This window comes from Microcebus murinus, unplaced genomic scaffold (assembly GCF_040939455.1).
Source record: "Microcebus murinus isolate Inina unplaced genomic scaffold, M.murinus_Inina_mat1.0 scaf023_hap2_Mmur4.0, whole genome shotgun sequence".
NCBI lineage: Eukaryota > Metazoa > Chordata > Mammalia > Primates > Cheirogaleidae > Microcebus > Microcebus murinus.
The window spans coordinates 88,983-107,060 of NW_027438969.1; the positions used below are offsets into that span (position 1 = coordinate 88,983).

Sequence of the window (18,078 nt, forward strand, 5' to 3'; positions counted from 1 at the left end):
TGGGAGGCCGAGGCGGGCGGATTGCTCAAGGTCAGGAGTTCAAAACCAGCCTGAGCAAGAGCGAGACCCCGTCTCTACTATAAATAGTAAGAAATTAATTGGCCAACTGATATATATATAAAAAATTAGCGGGGCATGGTGGCGCATGCCTGCAGTCCCAGCTACCCGGGAGGCTGAGGCAGAAGGATCACTCGAGCCCAGGAGTTTGAAGTTGCTGTGAGCTAGGCTGACGCCACGGCACTCACTCTAGCCTGGGCAACAAACCGAGACTCTGTCTCAAAAAAAAAAAAAAAAAAAAAAATGAATCCGAAGAGAAAAGTAAAAGGAGGCCTGTGGAGCAGGTCTGGGTGTGACTCCGGATCCCCGAACATCAGGTGCCACCACCAAAGATTCCTACGTGTAGCTCATAGAACCCCAAAAGCAACGGGAGGAGTTCTGGTCACATACTCCCTCAAAATGACATCCTGGCCTTCTTCTGGAACTCCCTCCCCTCTCAGACTCTCAAGGTTTCCTCCAGCGTGTCGGCTCCCACAGAGCAGACCTTAGGTCTGAGACCTGACTGTCCAGAAGCCACGCATGCTGCCGCGTGGCGGCGGTGTCACGGCTCGGGACAAGAGGAGGCCCCACGGTGCGGGCTGGGGCGCCAGGCACCGCGGCGGGCGCTGAGGGTGGGGGTCACCCCCACCCCGGGCCGCCCCCGCACTCCCAGAAACGCTACAGAACCAGAGGCAAAAAAAAAAAAGAAGAAGCCTACGGCACCCGGTATTCCCGGGCGGTCTCCCATCCAAGTTCTAACCAGGCCCGACCCTGCTTAGCTTCCGAGACCAGACGGGATCGGGCGCGTTCGGGGTGGTGTGGCCGTGGACGGCGGAGGGCGCCCCTGCCCCGCTCAAGAAGCCGAGCCTCTCTGCGCTTCCCCGCCGCCTCCTCCCGCCCCAGGCCCCGCGCCGGGCCGGGCCTGTTGAGTTCGCCGGCCGGGTCCCGCGGGCTCCGAGGGACGGGGGTGACAGGCGGGGCGGGCAGGGAGCGGCGGGCCGGGGTTGGGGGCTGTCTCTGTATACACACACACTCACACTCACACTCACTCACTCACTCACACTCACACAAGATGCGCCTCCACGGCTGGACCCGCCAAGGTGGAGACCTTCAAGCCCCCCTCCTCTCCTTGCCTGGCCTCCTTCACCTCCCCGCCCCCCACCCCCAGCGCGCCGGGGCCGCTGACTGCGCACGGGCGGGAGGGGCGGGGCGCTCGCCCTTTGACCCCAGCCAGGGGCGGCCCTCCCCCACAACCCCTTTCAGCTGCGCCCCCCACCCTGTGGCCCGGCGGCCGCCTATTCCCCCGGGCCAGGGCTGGGGCACAGCGCACGGGGGAGGGGAGCCAGTGTATGGGGCGTCTCTCTCTCTCTCTCGGGATGTGTCCCATGGGTGGGGTGGGGTGGCGTGGTTTGTGGGGCGCTGAAGAAATCAGTCCCCTCCATCTCCTCCCTCTGGAAAACACCCAAGCCCTTGGAGAACTGCCCGCACCGCTACCGTGGGGGCCGGGACCCTCCTCTGTGTCCTCCTGTGGCCCAGTCCAAGGGGCCTGGGCCTGGCCGGGGCTGCATTGGACCCCAACCACCCTGGCGTGTGGACTCGCTAAAAATCGGCGATTAGATATTGGATTCCAGCGTCATTGAGGTCATTTCACTAATGAGTGCACCGCAAAGAGTTTCCTAATCCATCTGTGAGGGTGGCAACCGAAAGAGAATTTTAGAGCTGACAGAATAGGCGAGGAAAGGCATAGGAGATTTCCACACCCAGTAAGGAAGCCTTTCCCGAAATGGAAGAAAGAAAGGAGCAAACAGAGACACCGGTAGCCCGCCCGGATGAGAGTCTGCCCCCGAGAGAAAGTACCCTGACCAGGTTCACCCGTGGGTGGGTCGCGAGCTAGCGGCATTCAGAAGAGCGAGGCCCGCAGTCTGTGCAGAAGACACCTGCACTCGGGTGTGTGTGGCGGCACAATTCACAAGCAGCTCCAGATGTTAAACCAAGGAGAAGCCAGGGAGTTCCCAACGCCCCAGGTGTCCTCAGCCCACGACTGGCTGCTGTGGGAATGCGAAGCCCGGCTCCTTGTCTCAGAGCGGGGCAACCAGGAGGTGTGATGTCCACCCCGGGGTTCCCAGGAGGATCAGGCTGAAGCTGGGACTTGGCCTCAAAGTGTCCCCTCGCATGGCCACCCCCTTCCCCTTCCTGCTCCTCTACTCCTGGTGCCCCTCCATCCAGGGGCCAGACCTTAAAGAGTCACCCGCAAGAGAATCCTGGTCCCAAAGGAGCCTTCTGGGGGACCCCTGCTGAGAGAGGTTGTGGGCATGGCCCGCTGGGGCTCTGCCCGACCCAGGGCTGAGAGATGCAACCTCCCAGCTCTGGGTCCCTGCAGGAAGTGTTGGCAAGCACAGGGCCAGTCCTCCAAAGGCCCAGGTGCAGGGAGCCCAGGCCAAGCAGCCTGTGGAAGAAGCCACATGCTGTGCCACCCCGGGGAACACGACTGCAGGCCACGGCCCTTCCCACCTCCTCCTCCTCCACCTCCTCCTCCTCCTCCTCCTCCTCCTCCTCCTCCTCCCACCCCGCCCCCGCCCCCGCCCCCACATGGCACAGGGCCCAGAGACACCTCAGACACTTGCTACCCAAAGTGCAAAGGGCATCAGTTGCTCCTCCAAACCCCCCCCCCAGCCCAGCAGACCGCGTTGTCCAGTCAGCCCCCGGGCCTCCCTGGGGTGCCCAGCACAAAAGTGCAGACACCCACCGGACCCTCAATCTCAGTTTTCGGATGTTTTTGCCACTCTAAGGATCCGCAGGCCAGCTGGGCCTTCTGGCAGGACAGAGAGCCCCGGAATCCGACGTGGAGAGCTGGGTATACATCCCCATGAGGAGGCGGTCCCCACCTCCGGGCTATCCCCTTGCGGGGAGCGGCAGCCGCGGGGCCTCAGAGAAGACACCAGGCTGGGCCCCCACGGCACAGCGGGAGCACGTCCCCCGCAGGCCACTTAGCGACGGCGGCCAGCCGGCGGACGGTTGGGTTGCGCGAGACGCTGCGGCCGCCCTGCTACCGGGTTCCTGGGAGGGCGTCCTGGAACCAGCGTCCACACCAAGCCCTTGGAAGGCCCAGGCGACGGAGGAGCCCCGTCAGGCAGGGGCCGAGGACGGTGACGGCCCGGGCGGGGAGGAGCGTGTCAGGCAGGGGCAGAGGACGGTGACAGGTGATAGGCCGGGCGGGAAGGAGTCAGTCAGGCAGGGGCCGTGGAGGAGACGGGCTGGGTAAGGGTTAGGGTTAGTGTCAGGGCACAAGTCACAATCGCAAAGACCTGGAAGCCACCCGAGTGCCCATCGACCCACGAGTGGGTAAATAAAATGTGGCACGTGGACACCACGGAGTGCTATTCGGCTATGAGGAGCAGCGGTGAGGGGGCACCTCTCGTGGTTCTCCTGGCCAGAGCTGGAACCCGTTCCAGTAAGCCAAGTATCCCAAGAATGGACACACGAGCACCACGTGCTCGCGCTCACCAGCAAATGGGTACGAACCGATGGACACCTAAGTGGACACAGAGGAATCACCTTCTTCGGGTGGGTGTCGGGCGGGTGGGGGGAGGGGATGGGCATACACATCCATTAGGAATGGGGTGGGTACGCACCGACTGGGGGATGGGCGCACTTGAAGCTCTGACCCGAGGGGGGAGGCTGGGAGAGGGCAACGCACCCGACCTTAACATTGGTGCCCCCACAATATGCTGGAACAACATGAGAGGTAAATGAATAAGAACACGGGGGGGGGGAGGGGGGCACGGGCAACACATGTCACCTTAATACTTGGACTCCCATCATCTGCTTGAAAAGAGAGAGAAAAGAAAATGCAATAATAGAGATAAGAGACACTTTTTCAAAATAATGAATCCGGCCGGGCGCTGTGGCTCACGCCTGTAATCCTAGCACTTGGGAGGCCGAGGCGGGCGGATTGCTCAAGGTCAGGAGTTCAAAACCAGCCTGAGCAAGAGCGAGACCCCGTCTCTACTATAAATAGTAAGAAATTAATTGGCCAACTGATATATATATAAAAAATTAGCGGGGCATGGTGGCGCATGCCTGCAGTCCCAGCTACCCGGGAGGCTGAGGCAGAAGGATCACTCGAGCCCAGGAGTTTGAAGTTGCTGTGAGCTAGGCTGACGCCACGGCACTCACTCTAGCCTGGGCAACAAACCGAGACTCTGTCTCAAAAAAAAAAAAAAAAAAAAATGAATCCGAAGAGAAAAGTAAAAGGAGGCCTGTGGAGCAGGTCTGGGTGTGACTCCGGATCCCCGAACATCAGGTGCCACCACCAAAGATTCCTACGTGTAGCTCATAGAACCCCAAAAGCAACGGGAGGAGTTCTGGTCACATACTCCCTCAAAATGACATCCTGGCCTTCTTCTGGAACTCCCTCCCCTCTCAGACTCTCAAGGTTTCCTCCAGCGTGTCGGCTCCCACAGAGCAGACCTTAGGTCTGAGACCTGACTGTCCAGAAGCCACGCATGCTGCCGCGTGGCGGCGGTGTCACGGCTCGGGACAAGAGGAGGCCCCACGGTGCGGGCTGGGGCGCCAGGCACCGCGGCGGGCGCTGAGGGTGGGGGTCACCCCCACCCCGGGCCGCCCCCGCACTCCCAGAAACGCTACAGAACCAGAGGCAAAAAAAAAAAAGAAGAAGCCTACGGCACCCGGTATTCCCGGGCGGTCTCCCATCCAAGTTCTAACCAGGCCCGACCCTGCTTAGCTTCCGAGACCAGACGGGATCGGGCGCGTTCGGGGTGGTGTGGCCGTGGACGGCGGAGGGCGCCCCTGCCCCGCTCAAGAAGCCGAGCCTCTCTGCGCTTCCCCGCCGCCTCCTCCCGCCCCAGGCCCCGCGCCGGGCCGGGCCTGTTGAGTTCGCCGGCCGGGTCCCGCGGGCTCCGAGGGACGGGGGTGACAGGCGGGGCGGGCAGGGAGCGGCGGGCCGGGGTTGGGGGCTGTCTCTGTATACACACACACTCACACTCACACTCACTCACTCACTCACACTCACACAAGATGCGCCTCCACGGCTGGACCCGCCAAGGTGGAGCCCTCCCAGCCCCCCTCGTCTCCTCGCCTGGCCTCCTTCACCTACCCGCTGCCCACCCCCAGCGCGTCGCCGCCGCTGACTGCGCACGCGCGCACCGGCACCGGGCGCTCGCCCTTTGACCCCAGCCAGGGGCCGCCCTCCCCCACAACCCCTTTCAGCTGTGCCCCCCGCCCTGTGGGCGGGCTGCCGCCTATTCCCCCGGGCCAGGGCTGGGGCACAGCGCAAGGGGGAGGGGAGCGAGTGTATGGGGCATCTCTCTCTGGGGATGTGTCCCATGGGTGGGGTGGGGTGGGGTGGGGTGGCGTGGTTTGTGGGGCGCTGAAGAAATCAGTCCCCTCCATCTCCTACCTCTGGAAAACGCCCAAGCCCTTGGAGAACTGCCGGCACCGCGACCGTGGGGGCCGGGACCCTCCTCTGTGTCCTCCTGTGGCCCGGTCCAAGGGGCCTGGGCCTGGCCGGGGCTGCATTGGACCCCGACCACCCTGGCGTGTGGACTCGCTAAAAATCGGCGATTAGATATTGGATTCCAGCTTCCTTGAGGTCATTTCACTAATGAGTGCACCGGAAAGAGTTTCCTAATCCATCTGTGAGGGTGGCAACTGAAAGAGAATTTGAAAGCTGACAGAATAGGCGAGGGAAGGCATAGGAGATTTCCACACCCAGCAAGGAAGACTTTCCCGAAATGGAAGAAAGAAAGGAGCAAACAGAGACACCGGTAGCCCGCCCGGAAAAGAGTCTGCCCCTGAGAGAAAGTACCCTGACCAGGTTCACCCGTGGGTGGGTGGCCAGCTAGCGGCATTCAGAAGAGCGAGGCCCGCAGTCTGTGCGGAAGACACCTGCACTCGGGTGTGTGTGGCGGCACGATTCACAAGCAGCTCCAGATGTTAAACCAAGGAGAAGCCAGGGAGTTCCCAACGCCCCAGGTGTCCTCAGCCCACGACTGGCTGCTGTGGGAATGCGACGCCCGGCTCCTTGTCTCAGAGCGGGACAACCAGGAGGTGTGACGTACACCCCGGGGTTCCCAGGAGGATCAGGCTGAAGCTGGGACTTGGCCTGAAAGTGTCCCCTCGCATGGCCACCCGCTTCCCCTTCCTGCTCCTCTACTCCTGGTGCCCCTCCATCCAGGGGCCAGACCTTAAAGAGTCACCGCAAGAGAATCCTGGTCCCCAAGGAGCCTTCTGGGGGACCGGTACTGAGAGAGGTTGTGGGCATGGCCCGCTGGGGCTCTGCCCGACCCAGGGCTGAGAGATGCAACCTCCCAGCTCTGGGTCCCTGCAGGAAGCGTTGGCAAGCACAGGGCCGGTCCTCCAAAGGCCCAGGTGCAGGGAGCCCAGGCCAAGCAGCCTGTGGAAGAAGCCACTTGCCCTGCCACCCCGGGAACACGACTGCAGGCCCCGGCCCTTCCCACCTCCTCCTCCTCCTCCTCTTCCCCCCCCGCCCCCCCCCCCGACATGGCACAGGGCTCAGAGACACCTCAGACTCTTGCTACCCAAAGTGCAAAGGGCATCAGTTGCTCCTCTAACCCCCCCCCCCGCCCAGCAGACCGCGTTGTCCAGCCAGCCCCCGGGCCTCCCTGGGGTGCCCAGCACAAAAGCGCAGACACCCACCGGACCCTCAATCTCAGTTTTCGGATGTTTTTGCCACTCTAAGGATCCGCAGGCCAGCTGGGCCTTCTGGCAGGACAGAGAGCCCCGGAATCCGACGTGGAGAGCTGGGTATACGTCCCCATGAGGATGCGGTCCCCACCTCCGCGGCTATCCCCTTGCGGGGAGCGGCAGCCGCGGGGCCTCAGAGAAGACACCAGGCTGGGCCCCTACGGCACAGCGGGAGCACGTCCCCCGCAGGCCACTTAGCGACGGCGGCCAGCCGGCGGACGGTTGGGTTGCGCGAGACGCTGCGGCCGCCCTGCTACCGGGTTCCTGGGAGGGCGTCCTGGAACCAGCGTCCACACCAAGCCCTTGGAAGGCCCAGGCGACGGAGGAGCCCCGTCAGGCAGGGGCCGAGGACGGTGACGGCCCGGGCGGGGAGGAGCGTGTCAGGCAGGGGCAGAGGACGGTGACAGGTGATAGGCCGGGCGGGAAGGAGTCAGTCAGGCAGGGGCCGTGGAGGAGACGGGCTGGGCAAGGGTTAGGGTTAGTGTCAGGGCACAAGTCACAATCGCAAAGACCTGGAAGCCACCCGAGTGCCCATCGACCCACGAGTGGGTAAATAAAATGTGGCGCGTGGACACCACGGAGTGCTATTCGGCTATGAGGAGCAGCGGTGAGGGGGCACCTCTCGTGGTTCTCCTGGCCAGAGCTGGAACCCGTTCCAGTAAGCCAAGTATCCCAAGAATGGACACACGAGCACCACGTGCTCGCGCTCACCAGCAAATGGGTACGAACCGATGGACACCTAAGTGGACACAGAGGAATCACCTTCTTCGGGTGGGTGTCGGGCGGGTGGGGGGAGGGGATGGGCATACACATCCATTAGGAATGGGGTGGGTACGCACCGACTGGGGGATGGGCGCACTTGAAGCTCTGACCCGAGGGGGGAGGCTGGGAGAGGGCAACGCACCCGACCTTAACATTGGTGCCCCCACAATATGCTGGAACAACATGAGAGGTAAATGAATAAGAACACGGGGGGGGGAGGGGGGCACGGGCAACACATGTCACCTTAATACTTGGACTCCCATCATCTGCTTGAAAAGAGAGAGAAAAGAAAATGCAATAATAGAGATAAGAGACACTTTTTCAAAATAATGAATCCGGCCGGGCGCTGTGGCTCACGCCTGTAATCCTAGCACTTGGGAGGCCGAGGCGGGCGGATTGCTCAAGGTCAGGAGTTCAAAACCAGCCTGAGCAAGAGCGAGACCCCGTCTCTACTATAAATAGTAAGAAATTAATTGGCCAACTGATATATATATAAAAAATTAGCGGGGCATGGTGGCGCATGCCTGCAGTCCCAGCTACCCGGGAGGCTGAGGCAGAAGGATCACTCGAGCCCAGGAGTTTGAAGTTGCTGTGAGCTAGGCTGACGCCACGGCACTCACTCTAGCCTGGGCAACAAACCGAGACTCTGTCTCAAAAAAAAAAAAAAAAAAAAAATGAATCCGAAGAGAAAAGTAAAAGGAGGCCTGTGGAGCAGGTCTGGGTGTGACTCCGGATCCCCGAACATCAGGTGCCACCACCAAAGATTCCTACGTGTAGCTCATAGAACCCCAAAAGCAACGGGAGGAGTTCTGGTCACATACTCCCTCAAAATGACATCCTGGCCTTCTTCTGGAACTCCCTCCCCTCTCAGACTCTCAAGGTTTCCTCCAGCGTGTCGGCTCCCACAGAGCAGACCTTAGGTCTGAGACCTGACTGTCCAGAAGCCACGCATGCTGCCGCGTGGCGGCGGTGTCACGGCTCGGGACAAGAGGAGGCCCCACGGTGCGGGCTGGGGCGCCAGGCACCGCGGCGGGCGCTGAGGGTGGGGGTCACCCCCACCCCGGGCCGCCCCCGCACTCCCAGAAACGCTACAGAACCAGAGGCAAAAAAAAAAAAGAAGAAGCCTACGGCACCCGGTATTCCCGGGCGGTCTCCCATCCAAGTTCTAACCAGGCCCGACCCTGCTTAGCTTCCGAGACCAGACGGGATCGGGCGCGTTCGGGGTGGTGTGGCCGTGGACGGCGGAGGGCGCCCCTGCCCCGCTCAAGAAGCCGAGCCTCTCTGCGCTTCCCCGCCGCCTCCTCCCGCCCCAGGCCCCGCGCCGGGCCGGGCCTGTTGAGTTCGCCGGCCGGGTCCCGCGGGCTCCGAGGGACGGGGGTGACAGGCGGGGCGGGCAGGGAGCGGCGGGCCGGGGTTGGGGGCTGTCTCTGTATACACACACACTCACACTCACACTCACTCACTCACTCACACTCACACAAGATGCGCCTCCACGGCTGGACCCGCCAAGGTGGAGACCTTCAAGCCCCCCTCCTCTCCTTGCCTGGCCTCCTTCACCTCCCCGCCCCCCACCCCCAGCGCGCCGGGGCCGCTGACTGCGCACGGGCGGGAGGGGCGGGGCGCTCGCCCTTTGACCCCAGCCAGGGGCGGCCCTCCCCCACAACCCCTTTCAGCTGCGCCCCCCACCCTGTGGCCCGGCGGCCGCCTATTCCCCCGGGCCAGGGCTGGGGCACAGCGCACGGGGGAGGGGAGCCAGTGTATGGGGCGTCTCTCTCTCTCTCTCGGGATGTGTCCCATGGGTGGGGTGGGGTGGCGTGGTTTGTGGGGCGCTGAAGAAATCAGTCCCCTCCATCTCCTCCCTCTGGAAAACACCCAAGCCCTTGGAGAACTGCCCGCACCGCTACCGTGGGGGCCGGGACCCTCCTCTGTGTCCTCCTGTGGCCCAGTCCAAGGGGCCTGGGCCTGGCCGGGGCTGCATTGGACCCCAACCACCCTGGCGTGTGGACTCGCTAAAAATCGGCGATTAGATATTGGATTCCAGCGTCATTGAGGTCATTTCACTAATGAGTGCACCGCAAAGAGTTTCCTAATCCATCTGTGAGGGTGGCAACCGAAAGAGAATTTTAGAGCTGACAGAATAGGCGAGGAAAGGCATAGGAGATTTCCACACCCAGTAAGGAAGCCTTTCCCGAAATGGAAGAAAGAAAGGAGCAAACAGAGACACCGGTAGCCCGCCCGGATGAGAGTCTGCCCCCGAGAGAAAGTACCCTGACCAGGTTCACCCGTGGGTGGGTCGCGAGCTAGCGGCATTCAGAAGAGCGAGGCCCGCAGTCTGTGCAGAAGACACCTGCACTCGGGTGTGTGTGGCGGCACAATTCACAAGCAGCTCCAGATGTTAAACCAAGGAGAAGCCAGGGAGTTCCCAACGCCCCAGGTGTCCTCAGCCCACGACTGGCTGCTGTGGGAATGCGAAGCCCGGCTCCTTGTCTCAGAGCGGGGCAACCAGGAGGTGTGATGTCCACCCCGGGGTTCCCAGGAGGATCAGGCTGAAGCTGGGACTTGGCCTCAAAGTGTCCCCTCGCATGGCCACCCCCTTCCCCTTCCTGCTCCTCTACTCCTGGTGCCCCTCCATCCAGGGGCCAGACCTTAAAGAGTCACCCGCAAGAGAATCCTGGTCCCAAAGGAGCCTTCTGGGGGACCCCTGCTGAGAGAGGTTGTGGGCATGGCCCGCTGGGGCTCTGCCCGACCCAGGGCTGAGAGATGCAACCTCCCAGCTCTGGGTCCCTGCAGGAAGTGTTGGCAAGCACAGGGCCAGTCCTCCAAAGGCCCAGGTGCAGGGAGCCCAGGCCAAGCAGCCTGTGGAAGAAGCCACATGCTGTGCCACCCCGGGGAACACGACTGCAGGCCACGGCCCTTCCCACCTCCTCCTCCTCCACCTCCTCCTCCTCCTCCTCCTCCTCCTCCTCCTCCTCCCACCCCGCCCCCGCCCCCGCCCCCACATGGCACAGGGCCCAGAGACACCTCAGACACTTGCTACCCAAAGTGCAAAGGGCATCAGTTGCTCCTCCAAACCCCCCCCCCAGCCCAGCAGACCGCGTTGTCCAGTCAGCCCCCGGGCCTCCCTGGGGTGCCCAGCACAAAAGTGCAGACACCCACCGGACCCTCAATCTCAGTTTTCGGATGTTTTTGCCACTCTAAGGATCCGCAGGCCAGCTGGGCCTTCTGGCAGGACAGAGAGCCCCGGAATCCGACGTGGAGAGCTGGGTATACATCCCCATGAGGAGGCGGTCCCCACCTCCGGGCTATCCCCTTGCGGGGAGCGGCAGCCGCGGGGCCTCAGAGAAGACACCAGGCTGGGCCCCCACGGCACAGCGGGAGCACGTCCCCCGCAGGCCACTTAGCGACGGCGGCCAGCCGGCGGACGGTTGGGTTGCGCGAGACGCTGCGGCCGCCCTGCTACCGGGTTCCTGGGAGGGCGTCCTGGAACCAGCGTCCACACCAAGCCCTTGGAAGGCCCAGGCGACGGAGGAGCCCCGTCAGGCAGGGGCCGAGGACGGTGACGGCCCGGGCGGGGAGGAGCGTGTCAGGCAGGGGCAGAGGACGGTGACAGGTGATAGGCCGGGCGGGAAGGAGTCAGTCAGGCAGGGGCCGTGGAGGAGACGGGCTGGGTAAGGGTTAGGGTTAGTGTCAGGGCACAAGTCACAATCGCAAAGACCTGGAAGCCACCCGAGTGCCCATCGACCCACGAGTGGGTAAATAAAATGTGGCACGTGGACACCACGGAGTGCTATTCGGCTATGAGGAGCAGCGGTGAGGGGGCACCTCTCGTGGTTCTCCTGGCCAGAGCTGGAACCCGTTCCAGTAAGCCAAGTATCCCAAGAATGGACACACGAGCACCACGTGCTCGCGCTCACCAGCAAATGGGTACGAACCGATGGACACCTAAGTGGACACAGAGGAATCACCTTCTTCGGGTGGGTGTCGGGCGGGTGGGGGGAGGGGATGGGCATACACATCCATTAGGAATGGGGTGGGTACGCACCGACTGGGGGATGGGCGCACTTGAAGCTCTGACCCGAGGGGGGAGGCTGGGAGAGGGCAACGCACCCGACCTTAACATTGGTGCCCCCACAATATGCTGGAACAACATGAGAGGTAAATGAATAAGAACACGGGGGGGGGGAGGGGGGCACGGGCAACACATGTCACCTTAATACTTGGACTCCCATCATCTGCTTGAAAAGAGAGAGAAAAGAAAATGCAATAATAGAGATAAGAGACACTTTTTCAAAATAATGAATCCGGCCGGGCGCTGTGGCTCACGCCTGTAATCCTAGCACTTGGGAGGCCGAGGCGGGCGGATTGCTCAAGGTCAGGAGTTCAAAACCAGCCTGAGCAAGAGCGAGACCCCGTCTCTACTATAAATAGTAAGAAATTAATTGGCCAACTGATATATATATAAAAAATTAGCGGGGCATGGTGGCGCATGCCTGCAGTCCCAGCTACCCGGGAGGCTGAGGCAGAAGGATCACTCGAGCCCAGGAGTTTGAAGTTGCTGTGAGCTAGGCTGACGCCACGGCACTCACTCTAGCCTGGGCAACAAACCGAGACTCTGTCTCAAAAAAAAAAAAAAAAAAAAATGAATCCGAAGAGAAAAGTAAAAGGAGGCCTGTGGAGCAGGTCTGGGTGTGACTCCGGATCCCCGAACATCAGGTGCCACCACCAAAGATTCCTACGTGTAGCTCATAGAACCCCAAAAGCAACGGGAGGAGTTCTGGTCACATACTCCCTCAAAATGACATCCTGGCCTTCTTCTGGAACTCCCTCCCCTCTCAGACTCTCAAGGTTTCCTCCAGCGTGTCGGCTCCCACAGAGCAGACCTTAGGTCTGAGACCTGACTGTCCAGAAGCCACGCATGCTGCCGCGTGGCGGCGGTGTCACGGCTCGGGACAAGAGGAGGCCCCACGGTGCGGGCTGGGGCGCCAGGCACCGCGGCGGGCGCTGAGGGTGGGGGTCACCCCCACCCCGGGCCGCCCCCGCACTCCCAGAAACGCTACAGAACCAGAGGCAAAAAAAAAAAAGAAGAAGCCTACGGCACCCGGTATTCCCGGGCGGTCTCCCATCCAAGTTCTAACCAGGCCCGACCCTGCTTAGCTTCCGAGACCAGACGGGATCGGGCGCGTTCGGGGTGGTGTGGCCGTGGACGGCGGAGGGCGCCCCTGCCCCGCTCAAGAAGCCGAGCCTCTCTGCGCTTCCCCGCCGCCTCCTCCCGCCCCAGGCCCCGCGCCGGGCCGGGCCTGTTGAGTTCGCCGGCCGGGTCCCGCGGGCTCCGAGGGACGGGGGTGACAGGCGGGGCGGGCAGGGAGCGGCGGGCCGGGGTTGGGGGCTGTCTCTGTATACACACACACTCACACTCACACTCACTCACTCACTCACACTCACACAAGATGCGCCTCCACGGCTGGACCCGCCAAGGTGGAGCCCTCCCAGCCCCCCTCGTCTCCTCGCCTGGCCTCCTTCACCTACCCGCTGCCCACCCCCAGCGCGTCGCCGCCGCTGACTGCGCACGCGCGCACCGGCACCGGGCGCTCGCCCTTTGACCCCAGCCAGGGGCCGCCCTCCCCCACAACCCCTTTCAGCTGTGCCCCCCGCCCTGTGGGCGGGCTGCCGCCTATTCCCCCGGGCCAGGGCTGGGGCACAGCGCAAGGGGGAGGGGAGCGAGTGTATGGGGCATCTCTCTCTGGGGATGTGTCCCATGGGTGGGGTGGGGTGGGGTGGGGTGGCGTGGTTTGTGGGGCGCTGAAGAAATCAGTCCCCTCCATCTCCTACCTCTGGAAAACGCCCAAGCCCTTGGAGAACTGCCGGCACCGCGACCGTGGGGGCCGGGACCCTCCTCTGTGTCCTCCTGTGGCCCGGTCCAAGGGGCCTGGGCCTGGCCGGGGCTGCATTGGACCCCGACCACCCTGGCGTGTGGACTCGCTAAAAATCGGCGATTAGATATTGGATTCCAGCTTCCTTGAGGTCATTTCACTAATGAGTGCACCGGAAAGAGTTTCCTAATCCATCTGTGAGGGTGGCAACTGAAAGAGAATTTGAAAGCTGACAGAATAGGCGAGGGAAGGCATAGGAGATTTCCACACCCAGCAAGGAAGACTTTCCCGAAATGGAAGAAAGAAAGGAGCAAACAGAGACACCGGTAGCCCGCCCGGAAAAGAGTCTGCCCCTGAGAGAAAGTACCCTGACCAGGTTCACCCGTGGGTGGGTGGCCAGCTAGCGGCATTCAGAAGAGCGAGGCCCGCAGTCTGTGCGGAAGACACCTGCACTCGGGTGTGTGTGGCGGCACGATTCACAAGCAGCTCCAGATGTTAAACCAAGGAGAAGCCAGGGAGTTCCCAACGCCCCAGGTGTCCTCAGCCCACGACTGGCTGCTGTGGGAATGCGACGCCCGGCTCCTTGTCTCAGAGCGGGACAACCAGGAGGTGTGACGTACACCCCGGGGTTCCCAGGAGGATCAGGCTGAAGCTGGGACTTGGCCTGAAAGTGTCCCCTCGCATGGCCACCCGCTTCCCCTTCCTGCTCCTCTACTCCTGGTGCCCCTCCATCCAGGGGCCAGACCTTAAAGAGTCACCGCAAGAGAATCCTGGTCCCCAAGGAGCCTTCTGGGGGACCGGTACTGAGAGAGGTTGTGGGCATGGCCCGCTGGGGCTCTGCCCGACCCAGGGCTGAGAGATGCAACCTCCCAGCTCTGGGTCCCTGCAGGAAGCGTTGGCAAGCACAGGGCCGGTCCTCCAAAGGCCCAGGTGCAGGGAGCCCAGGCCAAGCAGCCTGTGGAAGAAGCCACTTGCCCTGCCACCCCGGGAACACGACTGCAGGCCCCGGCCCTTCCCACCTCCTCCTCCTCCTCCTCTTCCCCCCCCGCCCCCCCCCCCGACATGGCACAGGGCTCAGAGACACCTCAGACTCTTGCTACCCAAAGTGCAAAGGGCATCAGTTGCTCCTCTAACCCCCCCCCCCGCCCAGCAGACCGCGTTGTCCAGCCAGCCCCCGGGCCTCCCTGGGGTGCCCAGCACAAAAGCGCAGACACCCACCGGACCCTCAATCTCAGTTTTCGGATGTTTTTGCCACTCTAAGGATCCGCAGGCCAGCTGGGCCTTCTGGCAGGACAGAGAGCCCCGGAATCCGACGTGGAGAGCTGGGTATACGTCCCCATGAGGATGCGGTCCCCACCTCCGCGGCTATCCCCTTGCGGGGAGCGGCAGCCGCGGGGCCTCAGAGAAGACACCAGGCTGGGCCCCTACGGCACAGCGGGAGCACGTCCCCCGCAGGCCACTTAGCGACGGCGGCCAGCCGGCGGACGGTTGGGTTGCGCGAGACGCTGCGGCCGCCCTGCTACCGGGTTCCTGGGAGGGCGTCCTGGAACCAGCGTCCACACCAAGCCCTTGGAAGGCCCAGGCGACGGAGGAGCCCCGTCAGGCAGGGGCCGAGGACGGTGACGGCCCGGGCGGGGAGGAGCGTGTCAGGCAGGGGCAGAGGACGGTGACAGGTGATAGGCCGGGCGGGAAGGAGTCAGTCAGGCAGGGGCCGTGGAGGAGACGGGCTGGGCAAGGGTTAGGGTTAGTGTCAGGGCACAAGTCACAATCGCAAAGACCTGGAAGCCACCCGAGTGCCCATCGACCCACGAGTGGGTAAATAAAATGTGGCGCGTGGACACCACGGAGTGCTATTCGGCTATGAGGAGCAGCGGTGAGGGGGCACCTCTCGTGGTTCTCCTGGCCAGAGCTGGAACCCGTTCCAGTAAGCCAAGTATCCCAAGAATGGACACACGAGCACCACGTGCTCGCGCTCACCAGCAAATGGGTACGAACCGATGGACACCTAAGTGGACACAGAGGAATCACCTTCTTCGGGTGGGTGTCGGGCGGGTGGGGGGAGGGGATGGGCATACACATCCATTAGGAATGGGGTGGGTACGCACCGACTGGGGGATGGGCGCACTTGAAGCTCTGACCCGAGGGGGGAGGCTGGGAGAGGGCAACGCACCCGACCTTAACATTGGTGCCCCCACAATATGCTGGAACAACATGAGAGGTAAATGAATAAGAACACGGGGGGGGGAGGGGGGCACGGGCAACACATGTCACCTTAATACTTGGACTCCCATCATCTGCTTGAAAAGAGAGAGAAAAGAAAATGCAATAATAGAGATAAGAGACACTTTTTCAAAATAATGAATCCGGCCGGGCGCTGTGGCTCACGCCTGTAATCCTAGCACTTGGGAGGCCGAGGCGGGCGGATTGCTCAAGGTCAGGAGTTCAAAACCAGCCTGAGCAAGAGCGAGACCCCGTCTCTACTATAAATAGTAAGAAATTAATTGGCCAACTGATATATATATAAAAAATTAGCGGGGCATGGTGGCGCATGCCTGCAGTCCCAGCTACCCGGGAGGCTGAGGCAGAAGGATCACTCGAGCCCAGGAGTTTGAAGTTGCTGTGAGCTAGGCTGACGCCACGGCACTCACTCTAGCCTGGGCAACAAACCGAGACTCTGTCTCAAAAAAAAAAAAAAAAAAAAAAAATGAATCCGAAGAGAAAAGTAAAAGGAGGCCTGTGGAGCAGGTCTGGGTGTGACTCCGGATCCCCGAACATCAGGTGCCACCACCAAAGATTCCTACGTGTAGCTCATAGAACCCCAAAAGCAACGGGAGGAGTTCTGGTCACATACTCCCTCAAAATGACATCCTGGCCTTCTTCTGGAACTCCCTCCCCTCTCAGACTCTCAAGGTTTCCTCCAGCGTGTCGGCTCCCACAGAGCAGACCTTAGGTCTGAGACCTGACTGTCCAGAAGCCACGCATGCTGCCGCGTGGCGGCGGTGTCACGGCTCGGGACAAGAGGAGGCCCCACGGTGCGGGCTGGGGCGCCAGGCACCGCGGCGGGCGCTGAGGGTGGGGGTCACCCCCACCCCGGGCCGCCCCCGCACTCCCAGAAACGCTACAGAACCAGAGGCAAAAAAAAAAAAGAAGAAGCCTACGGCACCCGGTATTCCCGGGCGGTCTCCCATCCAAGTTCTAACCAGGCCCGACCCTGCTTAGCTTCCGAGACCAGACGGGATCGGGCGCGTTCGGGGTGGTGTGGCCGTGGACGGCGGAGGGCGCCCCTGCCCCGCTCAAGAAGCCGAGCCTCTCTGCGCTTCCCCGCCGCCTCCTCCCGCCCCAGGCCCCGCGCCGGGCCGGGCCTGTTGAGTTCGCCGGCCGGGTCCCGCGGGCTCCGAGGGACGGGGGTGACAGGCGGGGCGGGCAGGGAGCGGCGGGCCGGGGTTGGGGGCTGTCTCTGTATACACACACACTCACACTCACACTCACTCACTCACACTCACACTCACACAAGATGCGCCTCCACGGCTGGACCCGCCAAGGTGGAGACCTTCAAGCCCCCCTCCTCTCCTTGCCTGGCCTCCTTCACCTCCCCGCCCCCCACCCCCAGCGCGCCGGGGCCGCTGACTGCGCACGGGCGGGAGGGGCGGGGGGCTCGCCCTTTGACCCCAGCCAGGGGCGGCCCTCCCCCACAACCCCTTTCAGCTGCGCCCCCACCCTGTGGCCCGGCGGCCGCCTATTCCCCGGGGCCAGGGCTGGGGCACAGCGCACGGGGGAGGGGAGCCAGTGTATGGGGCGTCTCTCTCTCTCTCGGGATGTGTCCCATGGGTGGGGTGGGGTGGCGTGGTTTGTGGGGCGCTGAAGAAATCAGTCCCCTCCATCTCCTCCCTCTGGAAAACACCCAAGCCCTTGGAGAACTGCCCGCACCGCTACCGTGGGGGCCGGGACCCTCCTCTGTGTCCTCCTGTGGCCCAGTCCAAGGGGCCTGGGCCTGGCCGGGGCTGCATTGGACCCCAACCACCCTGGCGTGTGGACTCGCTAAAAATCGGCGATTAGATATTGGATTCCAGCGTCATTGAGGTCATTTCACTAATGAGTGCACCGCAAAGAGTTTCCTAATCCATCTGTGAGGGTGGCAACCGAAAGAGAATTTTAGAGCTGACAGAATAGGCGAGGAAAGGCATAGGAGATTTCCACACCCAGTAAGGAAGCCTTTCCCGAAATGGAAGAAAGAAAGGAGCAAACAGAGACACCGGTAGCCCGCCCGGATGAGAGTCTGCCCCCGAGAGAAAGTACCCTGACCAGGTTCACCCGTGGGTGGGTCGCGAGCTAGCGGCATTCAGAAGAGCGAGGCCCGCAGTCTGTGCAGAAGACACCTGCACTCGGGTGTGTGTGGCGGCACAATTCACAAGCAGCTCCAGATGTTAAACCAAGGAGAAGCCAGGGAGTTCCCAACGCCCCAGGTGTCCTCAGCCCACGACTGGCTGCTGTGGGAATGCGAAGCCCGGCTCCTTGTCTCAGAGCGGGGCAACCAGGAGGTGTGATGTCCACCCCGGGGTTCCCAGGAGGATCAGGCTGAAGCTGGGACTTGGCCTCAAAGTGTCCCCTCGCATGGCCACCCCCTTCCCCTTCCTGCTCCTCTACTCCTGGTGCCCCTCCATCCAGGGGCCAGACCTTAAAGAGT

General features: G+C 62.5%; 5 pseudogenes; all 5 read right to left on the reverse strand.

Annotated features, from left to right (window-relative positions):
* Positions 1–747: 747 nt before the first annotated feature.
* LOC142867939 (uncharacterized) lies at positions 748–866 on the reverse strand (annotated as a pseudogene).
* Positions 867–4,712: 3,846 nt separating this feature from the next.
* LOC142867940 (uncharacterized) lies at positions 4,713–4,831 on the reverse strand (annotated as a pseudogene).
* A 3,814-nt stretch (positions 4,832–8,645) lies between these two features.
* On the reverse strand, positions 8,646–8,764 carry LOC142867941 (uncharacterized; annotated as a pseudogene).
* Positions 8,765–12,610: 3,846 nt separating this feature from the next.
* Positions 12,611–12,729, reverse strand: LOC142867942 (uncharacterized; annotated as a pseudogene).
* A 3,816-nt stretch (positions 12,730–16,545) lies between these two features.
* LOC142867944 (uncharacterized) lies at positions 16,546–16,664 on the reverse strand (annotated as a pseudogene).
* Positions 16,665–18,078: the final 1,414 nt, after the last annotated feature.